This window comes from Podarcis bocagei, assembly GCF_964188305.1.
Source record: "Podarcis bocagei genome assembly, chromosome: 14".
NCBI lineage: Eukaryota > Metazoa > Chordata > Lepidosauria > Squamata > Lacertidae > Podarcis > Podarcis bocagei.
In genome coordinates, this window is record NC_138139.1 from 4,554,642 (window position 1) to 4,577,161 (window position 22,520).

General features: G+C 45.2%; 1 protein-coding gene and 1 long non-coding RNA gene across 6 annotated transcripts in view; one reads left to right on the plus strand and one right to left on the minus strand.

The window, feature by feature from the left end:
* Window positions 1-22,520, minus strand: part of RORA (RAR related orphan receptor A) — a gene marked incomplete at its 5' end in the record, with an annotated part of 381,112 nt that overhangs the window by 345,976 nt on the left and 12,616 nt on the right. The window lies entirely within an intron of this gene.
* LOC308573598 lies at window positions 1,208-20,624 on the plus strand. Of its 3 annotated transcripts, XR_014002123.1 has the most exons (7): window positions 1,208-1,347; window positions 2,647-2,696; window positions 6,564-6,641; window positions 10,540-10,584; window positions 12,477-12,504; window positions 18,088-18,188; window positions 20,363-20,624. It is a non-coding gene; the product is annotated as an uncharacterized lncRNA (long non-coding RNA). The 3 variants fall into 3 exon arrangements; XR_014002124.1 differs by lacking the exons at window positions 18,088-18,188; window positions 20,363-20,624 and having other exon boundaries at window positions 12,477-12,583; XR_014002125.1 differs by lacking the exons at window positions 2,647-2,696; window positions 18,088-18,188; window positions 20,363-20,624 and having other exon boundaries at window positions 1,209-1,347; window positions 12,477-12,583.

Here is a 22,520-nt window from a genome sequence, read left to right on the forward strand (position 1 = left end):
TGTTAGTTTCTCTTCATTCCCCCCCCCCCAGCCTGAAGTTTAGTTCTCCCCATTCCCCCCCCCCAGTCTGTGATCTAATGAAACAAAAGCAACCCAAAATGCACCTGCATTTTCTCGCCCATTTCTCTTTGTAACAAATTTTTGCACACCTTTTTTTTTTTTGTCTGCATGCACAGTTTTGCATGCAATGTTCTCCACGCACTTTTGGACATGCATTTTCACCAGAGCACACATTTTTGCACACAACCTTGGGAATGGGGAACCAACTGCACTGCAAAATTTGGAGACATACTTAATTCAGAGCGTGGCTGCATCCCAGTTCACCTCTTGGTTCAGGAAGGGGAAACGAGGTGGGTTCGCACTGAAACATGAAGAGAATGAATCTCTTTACCAGCCAGCAATTCATTTTCTCATCCAGGCATTTTACTTCAGCCACTTTCCTTTCCCCTCTTCACCCTGTCAGTTTACCATCCATATAAAGGTCTGTATATAAAGGGGCGTGCATCTTCGTGGTAGGTAAGGAATACCCCGATTCGTGCAAAGACACACACACAACCCACTAGTAAAAATTGTTCTTCTGTTACACTCGAAGGGGAAAGAAGACTGAAGCCCCAACATCACATGGAAAGGAGAAGAGAAATCCCACGTCTTTCATCTATAATTTAGGAAAGTGGATTTAGTTTGGCAAAGTTAAAATGCTAAACTTCTGATGCTTTTTGACACATTTACATAATTGATTTGCTAGATAATGGACTCCACTACCTTATTTAATAAACATATTAATTATTTCAGACAACTCCCTCCCCCCCAAAAAACCCCTACCTACCATCTGCTAGAAGAAGTGCAACAAATTAATAATAGTAATAATAATTAAAGAGAAAATATTCACCAAAAGGCATATTCTTTCAGAAGGCATTACATGAGGTTTCAGTCAATATGTCACCCTGTCATCACTTACTTACTATCCCCTGCTGTACATTTAGTGTTTTTTTTAAAATAAAAGCAAAACAAAACAACATGTATACAGCTCCCCCCCCCCCCCCGCAATTGTGATGTGTTCTGGAAAGTCTTGAGCGTCTGACAACAGACACCCAATGCAGCTGGAAACTAGGGAGAGAGACACTGAGAGTGAGCTAAGTGTTCCATCACAGGAGGTGCCTGGGGAACAGAAGACCACAAGAAGAAGACAAGCAGGCGAGGGATTCAGTCTCGAGGAATGGGATGGAAGAAGACATCTCAGCCACAAAGTCTTCTTTGGAGCTGTAGGGAAGCAACCCGTCGCCTTTGATTTCATTCCTCGCCGGCTCAGAGAAGGCCCAGTAGACAGGAAACATCACTTCCAATCTGGTACGCTCCACACACGGGCACAACCATCTTTTGTTTGCTTCCACAGCTATAGAGGCTGCTGCTGCTGTGGACAATGTCGGGGCTGTAATTTGCCATCGCGTATCCCGGCGGGCCGAGGGATTTTAGCTTCAGTGAGCAGCTAAGGGGTGGAAGGAAAGAGATGCTAGCGCAGTCGCCCAGAACCGCTGCCCCCCACCCGGGGGGGGGAGACATTTTCAGGTTCAGTGGGGTTGATAAGTGCTCTCCTTTCTCTGACCTACTATTATAAACCATGGTATTTATAGCCAGCACATTTGGAGGCATCTGAAAATGAATGGAAAGGGAATCTAAACACGTCTACACAAACACACACATCCACACATCCACCCCAAGTTAGCCTAATAGCTGATATCACCATTGCAGGACTCAAATCGAATATCAGCACTCAGCAGAGGATTCCAGCAGAAGGTGTTTGGCTGTTTGAACTCAGCTAAAACATATAATACAGAGAGAACGGCCAATTTCCTTTCAGAAAATTGGTCGGCGCGCACACAGAAATGGACTGTGTAAAAACAACGCAAAAACGATCCGGGAGCGGGCTGGTTGCAAAGACTGCCGAGCGGCCCAAGAGGGGGCTCCTTGCCCGCCCTCCCCTCAAATTGCAGCAATTGATGCCAAATTGCAGCAATAACAATATACTGCAAAACAGACCCCCCCCCTCAAAAAAAACACAAGGAGGGAAAACAGCCAGCATCCTTTTGTCTATACTTTGAAGAAAAAATTATTACAGGTATTTTAAAAATAGCTATCCAGCTCCTGTGTGTTGGTGCTGAAGAGGAAAGGATCAATAAAAAACAGTGCCCTCTGCCACTGTTAGCTTCAGAGTTAGCGGGAAAGGAGCTGAAATAGCATGTTTTAGGGCTCCAAAGGAAAAAGTGGGGTGCAGAGCTTCTGTGCAGTAGCTGAGGGCCTGTACAGGCATAATCCTGGCTCCTGATGGCTGTACTTTGCAAATCAAGAGCCAAATTTGGGAATGATGATCTTCCTTTATCTCCTCTCCAGCTCCTCTCCCTATCGTTGTTTGGCTTAATCATGGGTTTGTGTAAGCTTTCTGCAACCCAGTGCCCCTCTAAATGTTTTGGACCATTGGCTACACCACACCTGCCCCTATCCATCATCAAGTTGTGGGTGAGAGATCTCTTTTGAACTGACCTGGCATTCAATGACAGCACCACCAGAGAGGATGGGGTGGTTGCTACGGCTGCATCTGTTCTGTGTGATGAGGTGTTGACTACAGACCCCAATTCCTGCACTTTTCAGGCTCTTGGAGGGGGTGATGGTATGCCCCAGCACAACTAGGGATGAAGTTGGTGAGTGCCAGAGAGCCTTCTTGGAAGTGGCACCAAGGTTACCGAATGCTTCACTACGGGAAGAGATCAAAGTGGCCCCTTCTGCCTATGCCTCTATAAAGGTAAAGGGGGGGACGACCCCTGACCATTAGGTCCAGTCGTGACCGACTCTGGGGTTGCAGTGCTCATCTTGCTTTATTGGCCGAGGGAGCCGGCGTACAGCTTCCAGGTCATGTGGCCAGCATGACTAAGCCGCTTCTGGCAAACCAGAGCAGTGCACGGAAACGCCATTTACCTTCCTGCCGGAGCGGTAGCTATTTATCTACTTGCGCTTTGCTTTCGAACTGCTAGGTTGGCAGGAGCAGGGACCGAGCCACGGGAGCTCACCCCGTCGCGGGGATTCGAACCGCCAACCTTCTGATCAGCAAGCTCTAGGCTCTGTGGTTTAACCCACAGCGCCACCCGCGTCCCATATATGCCTCTATACATCATCTAAAAACAGCTTTGTTCAGATGCACCTTTCCAAGGGTTCTAGCCAGCCTTGTCATGCTTCTTTCCACACATTCCATTACATCTCCACTCCCTAGACATCCATTTTACACACATATCCCAGCAAAACAACAACAACAACAAAACTGCATGTATGCTAGAACTCAAATCCATTTGCTATTAGTATATGGGATATACTATTTATATGAGTTCTGGGGTTCCATTGTGGAAGTGAAAGGCAAGATATAAATGTTTTAATTTTTTAAAAAAGGCACTTAAAATTTTCAAACCCTGGTTTGAATGGAGCCCGTGTTACAGCTGCACCCGGCACCAGAGGAGGGGGGGGGGTATTAGAAAAGGAACCTCTGAGAAAGGTTTGAGAGGGATGTTTGCTTAATTAGGAAACCAGACACACAGGCAAGCGCATGCATGCAAAACTGCACCATTTGCGTATCATCATTACCTTGCTATTCCCCACACAAGCTGTATCAAGAGCAGGGAATAGGATAGTAATGTTAATAATTAGCAGAGATTATAAAGGCTTTAACATCAGTTGCTCTCGGAAGCTTTTGCTGGCATGGAAGATCATTGTTCCTCTGAGTTGTGGGCGCATAACTGGGTAGAAGTTCAACAGGTGGGTCATGCAGACACTGTCTGCATGTTTCTAGAATCATCCAGAAGGGTTGGCTAAACTGCAGAATAGCCAGCTTTCTTTTTTAACGTTAGCCAGATAGCATGCTCATTCCCCAATACTGCTCTGATTCAGTTTCACTTCTATCACTATTGGGAGATAAGAGTGTTTTAAGCCGGAGCTCTCTATAGTAATGGCCTCACCCAGCAATGGGGAGCATGTGGCCCTCCAGATTGTCATTGGACTCCAGTTCTCTTCAGGACCAGACACACACACATACACACACACACACACACACACACACACACACACACCGTGATGCATAGGTTCATCTGAATCTATGCTTACACACTTGCTTTTTACCTTTTCTTTCCAGACGGAGGCCTGTGCTTTAACGCTCCCTGTCCAAGCAGTTCCCCCTCCCCTCTCCAGAGCTTTTCCTGCAAAAACACGCTTGTGAAAACTGAATCAGAGGGTTTCTGCTGATTGATGTTTCCTCCAACTGAGCTTTAAAGAGCTGGTTTTCACAGGGGAAGCGCCCAGACTAAAGAAGAGGGGCACTCGGAAATGGAGCTTTAAATTGTGGGCCATGCTGGAAAGAGCTAAGGGATAAGTGCAGATAAGCCCTGAGCCCTTTGGCAGGGCTGTTGTGGTTGGACTCCAATTCCCATCATCATTGGAGGGCTGCAGGTTTCCCATCTCTGACCTAACTCTCAGCGCCCATCCTGAAGCATGCAGATTTATCACAATTTGACATGAATGCTGGAACACCCCAGCCCAAGTTTTAATGCAGTTGTTCAGGTTCTAGATCTTAAGCATGAGAGACCTTCAAAATGCAAAGCCATTTCTAATTTGCTTCCCAAATCCTCAAGCTCACCTGCTATGAAAAACTACTGATCATGTTAACGGCCATATCCCAATCACCCCATTTCCCTGCATTTATAAAATTATTTGCACAGAAAGGCTAAGGTACAAATGAGTTTCAAATCAAGACAGAAATAAATGCCCAGCAAGACACACCAGAATCTGCAGATAGCGAGGACGACAACTCATAATTAAAAGGACACCAAGCAAGAGAGAAAAGATACAAGGCATCAGTATTCAGAACACTTTTTTTAAAAAAATGTGGATTCTGCATGCAATGGATGCTGTCAGCTACAAAACAGTTCTGGGAGATCACCATCACAGAACTGTGTTGCACTGCAAATGGCCCAGCCCAGTGGGAAACATCTTCCATGCAAGAACTCCAGGGAATGATCCTGGCTCAGTGTTAAGAGTGCCTGCTTTGCATGCAGAAGGTCCCAGCTTCAATCCTCAGCATCTCCCTGCCCGAAACCTGGAGAGCCACTGCCAGCCAGGGTAGACAATACTGAGCTAGTGATCTGATTCAGGATCAAGGCAGTTTCTGATGTTCCTAAGTTCCATAGAAATGAATGGGATCTGAGCAAGTGTACCACTGAGCTAGAGGAAGTTTTGCAGCTGAATTGTTAACCAAATGTCTGATCTCAACATGAGCACTCGCCTGTCTAAGGCTCTCATGAAGCCAGTTTATTTCAAGTAACATGAGCAATGGATCTCTTTCCTGGCTTTGGAGGTAAGACTAGACATTTGTAACGCCACTGTTTATGTAAAGCTTCAATGTTTCCTTTTTTTGTACTTCGATGTCTTAATTCTGATGGCTGCTATGTACTAGTTGTGTAGTTCATTATTCATTATTTTGATTTACTATTTGGTTGAATTCTGGGTGGTTTTATATTTTATCACTGTCATTTTTTAATTATTACTATTAGCTGCCTTGAACATCTTCTGAAAAATAGGAAGGATAATATTTTTCTTAAAAATAAATGAATGAATGAAAGGAAACGGAAACGACTGTTGTAAGATATCTGGCCCTTACCTTACTAGGAAGTCATAAAAAAGAAAGGAATGTAGAGTAGACCTATTTGTATCAATGAACTTGTTGAGCCATGACCATTGAATTTGATGGGTAAACTTTGAGCATGACATCATTGGATGCAACATCATCATGCAATCTAGTGCATTTCAAGCTGGGTGTAATACCTTCACTAGGTGAAATAGTTAAGGTAAAGGTAAAGGTACCCCTGCCCGTACGGGCCAGTCGTATCCGACTCTAGGGTTGCGTGCTCATCTCACTCAAGAGGCTGTGAGCTGGTGCCATCCAAAGACACTTCCAGGTCACGTGGCCAGCGTGAAGAAGCTGCAACTGGCGAACCAGCACCAGCGCAGTACACGGAAACGCCATTTACCTTCCCGCTGGAGCGGTACCTATTTATCTACTTGCACTTAAGGGTGCTTTCGAACTGCTAGGTGGGCAGGAGCAGGGACCAAATGACGGGAGCTCACCCTGCCGCGGGGATTCGAACCGCCGACCTTGCGATCAGCAAGTCCTAGGCACTGAGGTTTTACCCACAGCGCCACCCGCGTCCCTAGGTGATATAGTTACTTGTTTATAAAAATGATCTGGCAAAAAATGAGAAAGATAGATAGATAAGAATAGATATAGATAGATGATAGAGAGATAGAGAGATAGATGATAGATAGATAGATAGATAGATAGATAGATAGATAGATAGATAGATAGATAGATGATAGATAGATAGATAGATAGATAGATAGATAGATGATAGATGATAGATAGATAGATAGATAGATAGATAGATAGATAGATAGACAGATAGATAGATGATAGATTTTATATCTCACCAGGTTTTCTCTCTCCCCCATTTTATTCTCACACTATGAGAAAGGTTATGCTGAGAGGCAGTGACTGGCCCAAGGTCACTCACTGAACCTGAGTTCAATGTGAAAAAAGGAAGCTGGACTAGGTAAGAACCTCAGAGGTAGACTACCCCAATACATGGAAGCTTCATTTGTCTAACATGACTGGTTGCTCCCTCATAAAGCTCCATAAAGCAGTCAGTGTGCTGGACTCTCACTGGGATTCAAAGCTGGCTGCGAAGGTCAGTGGGTGAGTGCAGGCATACACAGACACACTCATCTATTTCAATATCATCTAAATCTATATCAGCCTCACTTACCTCTGAGATTGGACATAAGGATAAAACTTGGGGAGGAATAATAATGTGTACACCCTGTCCTGAGCTCCTTGAAGGAAGCGGGGGGACCTAAGAATGTAAGAGTCTGCTGATCAGGCCAATGATCCCAGTAGCCAGCTGCATGCCTTAATGGGAAACCACCATGGCGGCAGGACAGGGCCTGGCTAGTAGCCATTGATAGCCTCAGATGGACCTTTGGACTAATCCTGCAGGCCTCTTCCTACCTTCTTAGGAGATGTTATCCCCAGGTGTTTAAAAAGAACCATTAGCACTTTGGACAACATCTGTTTGACTAAATGGGATTGTGGCAAAATCCATTGGGAATGTCTCCTGCACAACACCTACCATTGCAGTGGAGGAGCCCCCTATGCTGTGCACCTGAGCAGTCAACATTCAGTTCAAAAGGGCTTGGGCAGGAGACCTTCCCTGGGGATGAGGCCCTCACTTCCCGAGAGATGTGGGCAAGCAGATGAGATGGGACTGTCACAAAGCGTACTTCAGGCGTGGCGTGAAAGGAGATCTCAGGCAGCTGTTGCAACACAGCTATTGGTCAGGAAAGCATCACACATATTGGTAGTGAACCTGATTCTCAGAGGGCCAATTCCATATGGAATGGAGAGAGAGAGAGAGAGAGAGAGAGAGAGAGAGAGAGAGCGAGAGCGCTATGGAATGGAGTGTCCAGGAAGGGGGCAGAACTGTCTGGCTGGACAGTAGCCCCCTACTGAGACACTGGGTTGCAGATGTTACTTTCATACTTTTAATCCCTTTTGCATCGAGTAGAATTGCCTTTCCTCCCCCCACTCCCACTGCACTTCCCCTTTCATAAATTGAAGTGTTCCAGTTGAACAAATCAAGCAGCATATTTACTCCACATGCTCAATTATACATGTGCTGCTGTGTTCAATTATACATGACGGAAGAGAAGATGGAGAAATGCTATTGGGTGACAGAGAGAAGGCGGAATTACTCAACACCTACTTTGCCTCTGTCTTCACACAAAAGAAAAGTGATGCCCAACCTGGTGATAACAGAATAAATGATGTAAGGAGGAGCTGCAGCTCAAGATAGGAAAAGAGGTAGGAAGGGAACCCCTAGCTACTTTAAATGAATTCAGATCTCCAGGGCCCGATGAGCTGCATCCAAGGGTACTAAAGGAGCTTGCAGATGAAATTTCAGAGCCTTTGTCTACAATCTTTGAGAATTCTTGGAGAACAGGTGAGGTCTCTACAGACTGGAGGCGGGCAAATGTTTTCCCCATCTTCAAAGTGGGGGGGGGGGAGAAGACCCAGGTCCTAGAACAGGTCCTAGAATTCAACAGTCAGTCTGCGAGCATTTAGAAAAGGATACTGTGATTACTAAGACCCAGCATAGGTTTCTCAAAAATAAGTCATGCCGGACTCATCACATTTCTTTTTTTGTTGGAACTACCAATTTGGTGGATCAGGGCGATGCTGTGGACATAGTGTATCTTGATTTCAGTAAGGCTTTTGACAAAGTCCCCCATGATATTATTGTGAGGAAACTGATGGTGAAGCTTATGAAGAAGCTGGTAAAATGTCAGTTAACTGTTAGATGGCTTTGTAGCTGGTTGACAGACTGGACGCAAAGGGTACCTATTAAGGGGCTGCTCATCTAGTTTGCAGATGACAACAAACTAGGAGGGTATGATATTTTTGTGAGGAAGCTGGTAAAATGTGGGTTGAACAAGGTAACTGTTAGGTGGATTTGTAGCTGGTTGATGGACCGGACCCAAAGAGTACTCATTAATGGATCCTCATCATCCTGTCTTGGTCTCACTGTTGTTCAACATCTTTATAAACAATTTGGATGAAGAAATTGAGAGGGTTCTCGTTAAATTTGCAGATAACAACAAACTAGGAGGGGTAGCTACAGTAAGGCTGCAGAAGGCAGAATCACAATTCAGAATGACCTTAACAGATTGGAGAGTTGGGCACAAGCTAACAAAATCAATCTCAATAGCAACAAATGTAAGGTTCTGCACTTAGGCAGGAAGAACCAGATGCACAAATATAAGATGGGGGGTCACCTTGATTACTTACAGCACTTGTTTAAAGGATCTAGGGGTCTTGGTGGACCACAAGGTTAATGAGTCAGTAGTGTGGTGCAGCAACAACAAAAAGCTAATGCTGTTCTAGGCTGCATCAGCAGCAGGGACACGGACTTATAAAAAATATTGGGGGGCCCCGGGAAAGCTCATGAATAATAAATAAGCTCATGAATATGCAAATAAAGTGGCGCCGCCTCCTCGTGAGCGAATAGGGGAGAGCGTGCTGCGCCTATTAATCAGCTCCGAAGGAAATTGGGTGGAGCTTTTGCTCGGGAGGGAGGGCAGGAGGCATGCAGCCCGACCCTGTGCATTTTGGGCTGGGGGAGGGGCGGCGATGGCGCTCTGCTGGAGGGGCGCCGGAGATTATTGGGGGGGCTGAGCCCCCCCAAACGAATTTTTGAGGGGGCTCGGGCCCCCTCAAGCCCCATGGAGTCGGCACCTATGATCAGCAGTAGTGTCCAGATCAAGGGAAGTAAGAGTACCACTCTATTCTGCCTTGGTCAGATCACACCTGGAATACTGTGTCCACTTCTGAACACCACAATTTAAGAAGGATGTTGACAAGCTGGAACATGTACAGAGAAGGGCAAACAAGATGATTAAGGGTCTGGAAACTAAGTCATGCAAGGAGCGCTTGAAGGAGCTGGGTATGTTTAGCCTAGAAAAGTGGAGATTGAGAGGAGGTATGACAGCCATCTTCAAATATCTTAAGGGATGTCACATGGAGGATACAGCAAGCTTGTTTTCTCCTACTCTGGAGCAAGGGACTCAAACCAATGGTTTCAAGTTACAAGAAAGGAGATTTTGACTCTTCATCAGGAAAAACTTTCTGACAGTAAGAGCTGTTGGTTAGTGGAATGGTCTACCTCAGAAGGTTATGGGCTCTCCTTCCCTTGTAGGTTTTAAAGCCGAGGTTATCTGTCATGGACAATTTAGCTGAGATTCCTGCATTGCAGGGGGTTGGACTAGATGACCCTTAGTGTCCCTTCAAGCTCTACAATTCCATGATCCTGTTATTCTATTACCATTGGTTATAGTGGCAGGGGCTGATGGGAGTTGTAGTCCAATAAGAACTGGAGGGCTGCCTTGACAAAGGCTGGGCTACCTGATCCTTTGCTTGACTGGAAGTGTCATGGGTTTTCCTCTCTGCAGGAAAAGTCCTGATCACTGAGCTATGCCCTCCTAGATCAAGGATAAACGCCTCCCTCCCAGACCCAACATGCAGTGAAGTCCGTCTTCATGCAGCCCATAGTTAAACTATGGAACTCATTCCCACAGGAGGCAGTGAGGACCACCAACTTGGATGGATTGGACATATTCATGTAGGATAAGGCGACCATGATGGCTGTGCTCTGTCTCCATGACTGGATACAGCAATGCTTCTGAACACCAGTTGCTTGAGACAGCAGGAGGGAAAAGGGCTCTTTGCTTGGGTCCTGCTTGTCAGTTTCCTACAAGCACCTGGTTGGCTAATGTGGAAGCAGGATCCTGGATGAGATGGGTCCTCTTTTGCCTGATCCAGCAGGGTCATCTTATATTCTTTAAAGGTATGGCCCGCAACAGATTCCTCCTAGGCAGCTCACCTCTCCTCTGTTTCAGCTCTAAGAACTGGGGTGGAGAAAGAAGCTTGAATCCGACTTCCGGGTTGGCGCGATCTGGAAATGGCGGATCCCCTCCGAGCTGCGGAGGGAATCTGCTCAGCTGAGGACGGGTCTTGCCGCGCTGGCGACGCGGGGACCCTTAAAAACCGCAGGCGCTGAAGCCTGTGGACTGAAGACTCGGTGGGCGCCTTAAGCGCCCCCCGACTCATGAAGAGCCTTTTTAAAGGCTGCGGAGAGGGTACGGAGGGTGGCGTGGCGCTGAGAGTCGATCGCTACCTCGGTTGAGCGAAGCCGCGAGCCATGACTGGAGAGCGCTGACTTCCTTCCTTGAAATTCGGACTGAAAAGAATAACCCGTAAGACGGAATTGGATTTTAAGAATATTATCCCGTGAATTTGAGACGACCGGGGGGTGTGCTAAAAGGAAGTCCGCACCCCCCCTTTTGCAGACGATCTAAAGCAACGACTTAAGAACTAAGCTGGAGAGCCTACCCTTTGTGGGGTGAGTTAAAAAAGATTTTAACTTCCAAGATTTGGCAAAAAGGAATTTTGAGCTGGAGAGTGGAGTTTTGGAAGCTTTCTTTCTGTTGTAAACAACCCCCTCTCCCGGGCCCGGGAGCGTCCTGTTTTTGAGCTTGTGGAGCGGAGTTTGACAGCTGTCAAAGCTGTCAAACGGACAGTTTAGAGTGGAAAAATTTGTTATTTAAGATCCCTCTGGACTAAAATGTTACAACTGATCTAAAATTGTTGGAAACAAAGTAATAACAATAAGTAAGAGGATTGTTGGAGAAAGATTACCAAGTAACCAGATTCCCTCTAGGGGGAACTCTGTGAAACTACAATGGCTGTGGATGGAAAGTTACTAGTGGAAATCGAAAGAATGTTTCATTTTGTGGGAATCTTACAAGAGCAGAGTCTAGCTATGAATAAACAACTTATGACCTTGACTTCTGGAACAAGCAGCTCTGCTGATTGTATTGAGGACCTGAATGAGAAAGAATCCACAGCTGAACTGGAAATGATATCAAAAGAAGTGGAAGAGACTAAACAAGAAAAAGAGGAAATAAAGTTGGAAAGCACCAACCAGAAGCTGACATCTGTGGAATATAAGCAAGGAGACTTTTGGATCATATCTACTGCAAATCTGCGAAAGATGCAAAAGAAGAAGGAGGAGGCCCCGGGAGTTTATGGAATACAGGAACTTAAAATAAAGAAATATGATTGGGGCCTCTACTTTGACTCTGACTCTGAAGATGCAGGCCTTGTGGAAACTTTTCAGCAGCTGTTTTCAAATGTCCTTGTGGGAAGAGAATATGGTTGGATGGTGATAGAACTCTTTCGAGATTCGACGACCGACATAAAGGACTACCAACAAGACCGGCGGAGAGGGACTGAAAGAGACTTGAAAGCCTCGGACGTGAGGAACCCAGGCTAAGAATTGCTATTTTGGACATGTATTGGGGAAGGGACGAAAACCGGGGATGGGAGGGAGGGAAGAATAGAATTTTAAAAACACTCAAGATCTTTGGGTTTAGTTAATATGACCTTTATTTAAGACAAAATGGGGAATCGATGGAAGGGAATTTGAGTCCAACTTAGAAATTTTTTTTTTTTTATGAAAGAGGTAATATTAAGATGGTTAAGAGGAGAAATACCAATTTGCTGACATAACTCTGGGAATTCGGATGCATGAAGGGGGGTGGGGGGAAGTCAGGGAACAAGGTTAGGAAAGTAAGATTTTCTGAAATTATACATGTTTTTGTCTTTTGTCTTTTTTGTGTGTAATTTGTCTTTATAAAAGGTGAAAAACCAATAAAAATTTGTTTAAAAAAAATAAAAAAATGATTTGTGAAATAAATTGGAGTTCTTGTTATTAAAAACTCTGTTAGAGTTTGTAAAAAAAAAAAAAAGAAAGAAGCTTGAATCCTGTCATCAGCAGACATTTCTTCAAGCAAACGCACAGAGTGAGTTATTGGCTCATCAGCTGCATGGCTGTCATCCTCTGAAACCCAAACATGGTGACAGCTTCCAACACCAAGGGAAAATAATCAGAAAATGATTTTTTCCAGCATCCAGTTCTCACAGTGTCCAACCAGATTAGTAAAAGTTGCACCCAATTATGAGTAATTTAATAGCCTATGTGATAGGCCTGCCCCCCCCCCCGATGCTTAAATGATGCCTTGGCACATGAACCAACATTTTAAAACAACAACAACACTGACAGTACTGTGCGATAACCAGCCTCATATAACCAGCATGCTTAAGTCTAAATGAATGAAGAGGTTAGGACCATAGAGTAATGTGTCCTGCTAGGCATAGCTATGTCACTTCCCTTTACCTTGGGAGAAAATGAGTCATCAAGTTACTGTTGTACCCAGTCTACTTGAGAAGCTCAGCGTGTGAAGTAGTTTGCACTGGTTGCTGCGGCTCAGCCATATGGCTCTCATCAGGAACTGTTGAGTTCCTATACCAATAATCTAGGAACTTCTACCACTTTGTAAGTAAACTACATTTTACTGCCTATGCAACTTTTCTGACTGATGTATGGAAAAGCACATGAACCAGACCTTTGAAGAATTTGTAAGTAAACCATTTTACCAAACCTGCGGTCTTTTCCTATGCTGGGGGAAGAGGTAAACTTTTAAGGAACTTGGAAGGGCATGTTTTAAAAGTCTAAACCTATATTTCTACGCTTTACTTTGCTGATACTTTGTGATTTTAAATCTCCGCTGAGGTTCTCTCATCAAAGAGAACTTGTCCCAAACTTGGATATTGGTACCTAGGAAATTCTCTTTTTCTATATATATAAATGTACCAACAAGAACAAGTACCTTTGGGCATAGAAGCATAGGCTTAATAGTTTCTTCAGTCCTGCTTGTCTTGTTTGAGTGAGACTCCAATTAGCCATTTATTCCCCTATAAACCATCTTGAGCAGGTTGACACAGTGCTGCTGCTGGTGGTTCGAGCATTGCTACTAGCAATTGTCTGCCTGCTGTTTCTTTGGGAGCAGGAGGAAAAGATTTTAACTTCTCCTTAGCACACACAGTTAACAGCCTATGAGCACTGATAGTTGGTGCTGCTTAGTTAATCTGTAGGCAAGAATACCTAGATTAACTAGGCTCTCTTTACTGGGAGGAATATTGACTAATTTTGGGAAATCCTGGGGGGAAATACCCTTCTCTCCAAGCATCCAAATGGTTTAAATGCTACTCAAAACACTTCTGTGTTTCCCTTGTCTGTGGCTCCTGCAAAATGTCATTTCCTTACCACGTCCTTTGCCCTCACTCACCTTGGCCTTAGTTGCCCAGACTGCCACTGAACCCAGTTGGCTGCGCCCTCTTATGTGACTCCCTTTAGCCATCTGTGAAAACATCACATCAGACACTAGGTTTAACATCATAGGCAAAAATTGTTTGAGTCACTATAACCAATCAGACGAAATGGCTGCTGAGGACAGTGAGGGCAAATGGGAGTAGCAAAGAGGAATGTCAGCAGCATTGACTACATCTGCCAAAAAATGCCCAGAATGGGAGCCACTGTTGAGACCAACAAAAATAAACATGCAAAAAGAAAAATCCGTTTTCTGCTTTATACTCTCCAATAATCAAAGGCAGACAAAGGTTTAAGGAAGATTCACAAACAAGTAGAGTCTCTGCACAGAGAACAGAACAAATTTTAGAGCAATTTTGGGGAAATCTCTCCACTCTCAGATTCAATCCTTTTTTGGGGGTAGGGAGGGGAGTATCAAAATTTCTTTAATCTTGCCTACACAGAAAGGTCAGAGAAAGCCATGTCTTCAGAAGCTACAGCAACTATTCAGGATTAGCAGAAGGTGTTCTGACATCTGCCTCCTGCTGGTCCTCTCACTCTTCCTTCTGAAGCATGCAATGCTAACAACTGTCAGATGCAGGAGGCTGGATTAGATCTAGGGCAGCCATTCCTTTGTCCTGGTGTTTTGGCACTGAGTCAACAGAGCACTGACACTCTCCCCCTGCAGCCAAGATGTTGTCAGGCTCCAACTCCCATCTTCCCTGACCATGGGGGGGGGGGCACTCCAAGGGGGGAAACACAATGCCCAAATTTCCACATGTGCAAAAGTGAAACACAACTGCTTAGGAAAAGCACCAGGCTGCCTCCTTGGACATATTCTCAGCAGGGCTACAAAGAGTTGAGCCATAATGTTACTCATGAAAAGATCCGTGATCAGGAGATGACGCAGGAGACCTCAGGCCGTTGTGGCTTTTTTGTTTTCATGCAAGTGAGAAATGTCCCCCCACCCACCCACCCACTACAAATATAGCCTTTCAAGATAAAAACACTTGAGGATATACATGGCCATTGCCTACAGACCAGTGATACTTAAATGTTGGGTTGACAGCCACCTATGGAAGCAGCCATCATGGAAGTTCTCTGGGTGGAAGCTCAATCAGCTACTGGCAGTCCAGTTGATCACAAAACCTAAGGGTCAGTGGGAGGGAGAGCAGCTCTGGGTTTTAAGTGGAACCCCAAAGTTACTGCTGATAAATGGTTTCAGTATCACAGTTCTTGCCTTGCACTAACATCCACCTGTCAGGCCTGAGATATTTCTTGGGTTATTAATTGCATTTTAACCCCACTCTTCTTCAAGGCTCAAGGTGTTGAACATGGTTCTTCCCCACCCCGGGATTGTAATTCTCACAACAATCCTGTGAGGTGGGTTAAAGCTAGGAGGGAGTAACTGGTCCAAGGACAGAACTTGAACCCAGGACTCCCTGCTCCTAGTCCAGCTCCCCACCCACTAGATCACAGCAGCTCCGTGCTGTTGACTTGCAGGCCTATAATTCAAATATTCAGAAGCTAGCAGGTGGCCCAAATGCCAGAACATAAAGAAGCGGCAACTTGAACGTACATATAGGAAAGAGTAAGTCCTGTCACCACACCAGCTTCCGCACACAGCAAAGATTCAGTTTTGCAGGGTCTGCATTATCTCTGTTTTAGGATTAGTGCAATGTGAAACACAGCAACTGCTGTTATGTAACTCAACCCTCAGTATACAGTTGTCAGGCTGGGTAAATTTAACTCTGCAGGTTTAGGACATGAGGCCTCTTGCCAAAGATGTGTCTCTGTCAAGTGATCTGTGAGATTTAAAGGCACCTTGCTCCTGCTTCTAGCCCTTCATGTTAGGGTGAGATTCAGCCTGGCTATTGGGAGCTTTAAAAAAATAATATCAAAAATCTCAGTATTAAATCTTTTGGTGCCAGAGCACCTGCTTGGCCTGCAGAAGGTTTCAGGTTCAATCCCAGAAAGCTCTGCAAGTGTTCCCTGCCTAGAACCCTGGAAACCCCCTGCCATGTTGGCAATACTGAGCTAGCTGGATGGAGCCCCAGCAAAGCAGCTTTCAGTGTTCTTCTGCCTTTGGGACAGACGCCTAGGGCTTCCTTCACTGGAATGGGCAAGGGGGCAGGGCCTAAACACAGCAGGGCGGCTAGCTTGCCACATTTCAAAGTAAGAGGATACAGAGCCCAGTGCTTACAAAATAGCTACCTAGCTGCACTTAACAGCATGATGCCTTGGGACAGAAAGTTTCATGGCGCAGAATCGGGCACCGAGGAGAAAGGTAAAGCAGACACAACACTGGGGTGGGTGCATCTGGCCAGCAGGCTGATAACTCAATTGCCTGAGCTGATCTGCACACATCATCTAAAGAGGAGGGGCTGTGTGCCTCTGGGCATGTGTGCACGCACACATGTAAGAGGGCAGGTTGGCTGTGCCCACCTCCGGCCATGCCCACCACTGGCAATACGGGGCCCTGCAGGGTTGGACAAGGGTGAATGCGGCCCCAGGCCAAAGAAAGGTGAATGGGTGTAGGTGCTTGCCTGCTCACCTGACATATGCGTCCAACAAGCATACCACAAAATGCTCCAAATCTCCCATGGTGTGTGCATGTGTGTGTGCGTGAGTGCGTGCATGCATGCATGCATGTAACTACTTGCCTTCACAACAAGCTAAACTGGAAGCACGTCATGGACTGAGCTCACATTCGGATCATCATTTCAGGGCCCCCATTATCTGTCCCCACACTGCTGCTCCCATTCTGACGGCTGCTGCCTTATCCAATTGACTATAAAAAGCTGTCAGTCTAATGCAACTGAGCTCAAGGTAAACGCACTTTGAATCAGCCATCTGCCAGAGCCTCTCACGAGAAAGGCAACACTTAAAGATGAATTAAATCTCTTTCTCCAGACCTTTAATATTAGATAATTCCTACAGTCTTCCAGTATTATTATTATTATTATTATTAGGCACATATGACCCCTTCTTCTGAATATCTGTGTCGGTGTAAATTTTATGAAATAAATAAATAAATGGAAACATGACCAGAGCACAACCGCACTCTTCTCCCTGCTTGCCTCCCCTCGCAAGTGACATTCAGAGGCATGTTGCCTCTGATCCTCGAGGCACTACACGGCCATCATGACGGCTAGCTGCTGATAGCTTTATCCTCCATGGCTTTGTCTAATCCCTCCAATAGCTGCCCAGGTTGGTGGCCAGCACCACGACTTGTGGCAGTGAGTTCCAAAGGCTGAAGATGTGTTGTGTGAACAAGTTCTTCCATTAGTCTTTCCTAAACACTCAGCTTTGAAGGATGACTCCACCAGGTTCCAGTATTATGAAAGAAGGAGAAAGACTCCTCTTGGTCATCTTTCTGCACATGACATTATATACTTCAACCATGTCCTGCCCCCCCCACCCCGCCCAGTCAGACTATTGGTCCATCAAACTCAGTAGCGTCAACACAGACTGGCAGCAGCTCTCCAGGATTTCAGGCAAAGGGACTTTCTCTCTCAATTTTAAAATTTATTAGAAACTGCTAATCAGTTTACACAAATCATAAAATACGGTACACACCAATATTTTCAATAAAATTCAGAAGACGAAAGCAAGTTGACCTAAAAAAAATAGGAACTGCTTAGAGGTTTTGACAATAAAGCAATACAGTGGTACCTTGGTTAAAGAACAGTCCTGTTTATGAACGATTCGGTTTACGGACTCTGCAAAACCGGAAGTAGTGTCCTGGTTTGAGAACTTTACCTCGGTCTAAGAACAGAATCCGAACGGTAAAAAGGCACTGGCAGCGGGAGGCCTCATTAGGGAAAGCACGCCTCGGTTTAAGAACGGTTTCGGTTTAAGAGTGGACTTCCAGAACGGATTCAGTTCGTAAACTAAGGTACCACTGTATACAAATTTTTAAAATAGATTTTTAAAAATAAGATTGATATGCATTTTAATGGACAATTTTTCTTTTAAAAATAATGTATTTTTTGAACTGCTGATTTTATGCAAGGGGACATCCTCAACCCCACCTGACGTTGCTGGGCACTGAACCCGGGACTTTGCTACATGCACAGAATTTATTCCTCTATAGAGTTACAATCTGCTTGGAATTCTCAGCATTCTTTTGTCCAACCCTGTATCCCTGCAAATCATAGAAGTAGCATAAAACCGTTGCTTGGCATTGCATCTTCAAATACACCCCTACGGCTGATTTCCTTTTTCATTGTTCCAGAGAAAGAGAACATACACCAAGCAAGAGGAGAAAGCTCAACACCATCCACATGAAAGCTTCTGCTCCCAAACAGCAGCACTGTGGGGGTCAGACCTGGCGAGGTAATTCACTCACTATCACAGATGTCTCTGGCTCCTCCATGGTGGATCCTGGCAGGCTTGCCCATCTGCAGAAGTGAAAACGCTGCAGCTACTTTGCTTCCATGAACCTTGTTGAAGGATAAAGAGCAGGCAATATCATTGAGCTTCCACAGGGCCTGCTGTCACTGATGCTATGGGAAGGGAAGGGAAGCAGCGAGACAGAGGTGAACTGGAGGAGCAGGAAAGTGGTCCCAGCCCAGAAATGACTCTGGCTGACTCAAATGCTGTGAGGGTGATCATGCCCTGGTGGTGGTTTTGCCTAAATGGGCACTGGTAGCAGAACTGAGTGGTCAAGCCTTCCCCCCTCCCCAACAGTGAGAAGATAAGGTGTGCTTCCTGCACCGCAGAAGGTTGGACTAGATGACTCTTGGGGTCCCTTCCAACTCAACAATTCTATGATTCCAGAAGAAGAGCTGGGCTGGATCAGGCCAATGACCCATCTAGTTCAGCCTCCTGTTCTCATAGTGGCCAACCAAATGCCTATGTGATTCCCAGAAACTAGTATTCAGAAGTTCACTGCCTCCGACAGTGGAGGTAAAACAGAGCCACATATCTGCCAACTGCCAACTCTCAAAACCGGGACATGCCATTTTTTCCTGTGAGAGTAAAGCAGCCATTTGGGGCACCTTGCTCTCATGCAATTTCGAGCAGAAAAAAACCCACCACGTGCTTTTTTCCAGGTCTACAATCTTGTGCAGTGCCCCAAAATGTGTGTTTTTGCGCACCATGCCCCAAGAAGCATTTTTTCATGTCTGCAATCTTGTGTGGGATATGGAAGATGGTATCCTGGATTTGGACTGCTTTGTGCTGGAGGGTATGTAGCCATCATGGTTAGGACCACTGCAGGACTGGAAGTGGAGGGGCTCAATATTGTAGAACTTCAAATGCCTGTAGAAAGCTAGCATGTCAGGGAAAGGGGTCTGGCTTACGCTTCTCTCCCCTCAGGCTATGTCTGTGTTCAGGGATTTTTGCTTCATATGGGAGTATTCAGACCTCCAACTTTCCACCTGCATCCTGTAATGGTAGAGTACAAGAGAGGCTGCACTGTTCAATAATCCTAAATATGTACTAATACTCTGCAAAGGCATCCAGCAAAAAGTTACTTGGCTGTTTGAAACTGTAACAGGGGACGTTCTGCTGCTTGCCAAACCATAGAAGCCACACTGTCTCATGGGGCAATTTTAAAACTTCCTGTTAAGAACTCTAATGTTTATGGTGTTCTCCATAGATGGGGGAGGAGAATTTAAATACAGTGCCATCCAAGAAATCTAACCTGGAAAAATGCAGCTTGCTTCAAATGCAGTGCCAAGGAATTTGATTCAACTAGTGCTTTTCTGTCTGTTCCAAATATTATTCTGGCAGCATTGCTAGAATCCAGAAGCCTCAAGTCAAATCTATTGCATGCTCCTTTGGAAGGATTTCCACACTTTCATGCTGCAGCAATGCTTCTTCTGTATTTTTTGGGCTGTGTTCTGATATTTTAAAGCACACATGTTGTTGCAAATGCCACAATATTTTTATTATGAGATACTATAAACCCCATGTTGCAGATTCAATCTGATATCAGAAGCATTCATACAAAAACAGTGAATGCAACAGCCATTTGGGCAACGGCAGAGTTGAAACATATATGCCAAATACACGCACACACAAATGCAGTTTTTTCCAGTCAAATTTTATCAAATGTGATTTCTTTTTTAAATCAAAATCAGAGTGCTCCAGATTTCACAGCATTTCTTGCTCTGATTCAGATTGATCCTGGATCATCAGATTCATTTGACAGACCCAAAATCTAGCATCATGAGAAAGAGAGAGAGAGAGATTTTATAATTATATTATATGCATCTATATTATGTTATATTATATAGAATGATGAAGGGATGGAGTGACTCTCCTATGAGAAAAGGCTGCAGCATTTGGGACTTTTTTTAGTTTTAAAAAAAGACAAGGATGAGGTACTATACCAGAAGTTTATAAAATTAAGCATGGCACGGAGAAATGGACAGAGAAAAGTTTGTCTTTCTTTCTCATTACACAAGAACTCATGAACATCCAATGTTGAAAGACTTAGGATAGACACAAGAAAGTACTTCTTCATGCTGTGCATAGTTAAACTGTGGAACTCTCTGCCACAGGACGCAGTGATGGATTGGGCAGATTCATGGAAGATAAGTCTATCCATTCCCATTCGCCATGGGGGCTGTCCTGGGCCTCCACAAGAGGCAGCAGCAATGCTTCTGAGTCCTGGCTACAGTACCAGTTGCTGGGACCCACAGGAGGGCAGAGGGCTCTTGCCTGTGGGTGCTGCATCTGCTTGGGTGGGTCACGGGTCTGATCTAGCAGGCTCGTCTCATGGTCTTATGAAAACAAAATAAAAAACATGGCATGCCCAAGAAAGTTATCAAATATTCAACAAATATTTGAGCAGCTAAGAGAATAATCTACATCAGAATCCATAAAAGGGTTGCTGAAGAGACATTTTTGGAGCAATGTATTTCATTTCCAAATAAAGGGCAGATCATTCCAGAGGGACTTTATTACCTGGTCCCTAAAGGATGGAAGTAGAGATGCTTTTCTCTAGGGGGAGCCGAAACAGCTTGAAAAACAGGCATGTGCTCTCCCCCCCCCCCTCTTGGCAAAAATGCCAAAGCTGCTCAGGCTGCCCCCCCCCCCTTTCTGAAACATATTGTTTCGAGCGGGGATTGTTTTGCCAATAAGCATTAGATCTCTGCTTCTTTAAAATTCAGAACTGGTAGCACAGGCTGCCAGCCCATAATCATAGCTTGCTTTTTAACAATCGGCTAAACTTAGTTGTCAAATCCGTGTGCAGGAATCTTTTCCAGCAAGGCTGCAGCTTAATTTTTTTTTTTTTATCTAGCCAGAAGGAAGCTCATTAGAATAGTAGCAAGCTAAGCTAAAATTTGTTACGCTATCAAGAAGTTCAACTCGTGCTAGGGAAGAAGAAGGGGGCGGGAGCAGCCTTTTGCTCATAATCAGGGAGCAAAACATTCAAAGGAGTAAAAATGAGGGTAACCAGCAAAGGGCCACATCAGCAGAGCAGAAGTGGAACAACTGGGCCACCACGGGAGACGTGGCGGTCGAGGCAGGAATGATAAGAAGCAGAAGGTTCCAGTGACTCTCAAATTCACTCTCAATGTAGCGAAGTAGAAAAATGTATTATTTCAAAAGGCATTCTGAATATATTCAGAGCTGCTTGCATATTCTGCAATTTAGCAGGAGCATTGAGAAAGAGCAAGAGCTAGAAAGCCAACTCATGCCTGCTGCTGGCAACATTCTAGTCCTTATGACTCCAAGAATATGCCTAACCATTTGCAGGCTTTCAGGGAAATTTCTCCTCCCTCCACACAATGGGCTGAAGCTGAGGGGTTGGACACAGGGGTTGGCCTTTCTTTCACAGGAGTGGCTCTCACACAAGTAGGATTTAAAAGAGAAGGGTAAAACAAGAAGTGGGTTTTACACAGAGAGGAGAGGGCAGGGAGAAGGTGTGGGGCTAAGCAAAGAGCTCACAAAACTCTTAAGCATGGGTAGGCAAACTAAAGCCCGGGGGCTGAATCTGACCCAATTGCCTTCTCAATCCGGCCCGCGGACAGTCCTGGAATCAGCGTGTTTTTACATGAGTAGAATGTGTGTTTTTATTTAAAATGCATCTCTGGGTTATTCGTGGGGCATAGAAATTCATTCAAATTTTTTTTCTCCAAAATAAGGTCCGGCCCCCCACAAGATCTGAGGGACAGTGGACCGGCCCCCTGCTGAAAAAGTTTGCTGACCCCTGTTCTTAAGGCACAGAATGACCATTTCTCCCCACTGCCACTGAACAATTGCAGTTGATCAAGGACAGCCCTCCAGAGTCTGTACGCAGCCCCTGGAAGTTTTGTGCTTCAGTTTGAGCCTGATGGCTGATGAATCCCCAAAGGGTAGAAAAAGCAGTTGAAAAATCAACTCCATACAGTGGCGTAGCGTGGGTTGTCAGCACCCGGGGCAAGGCAAGTAATTTGCGCCCCCTAACCCGTGGATTTGCGCCCCCTAACCCATGGATTTGCGCCCCCTAACCCTAACCCCCAGATGTTGCGCCCGGTGCGGCCGGCACCCCCTGCACCCCCCACGCTACGCCACTGACTCCATAGCTCAGGGCTATGAAACAGCAGAAGCACCAGCCACCAAAATCCAAAATTTTGCCTGGGCTAGTCAGGGTGGGAGCTTGCATTATTAGTCTCCATTGGTCTAGCAATGGAAATGGTTGTTCTGGACTGACTCATATGTAAGGTAGTTTGT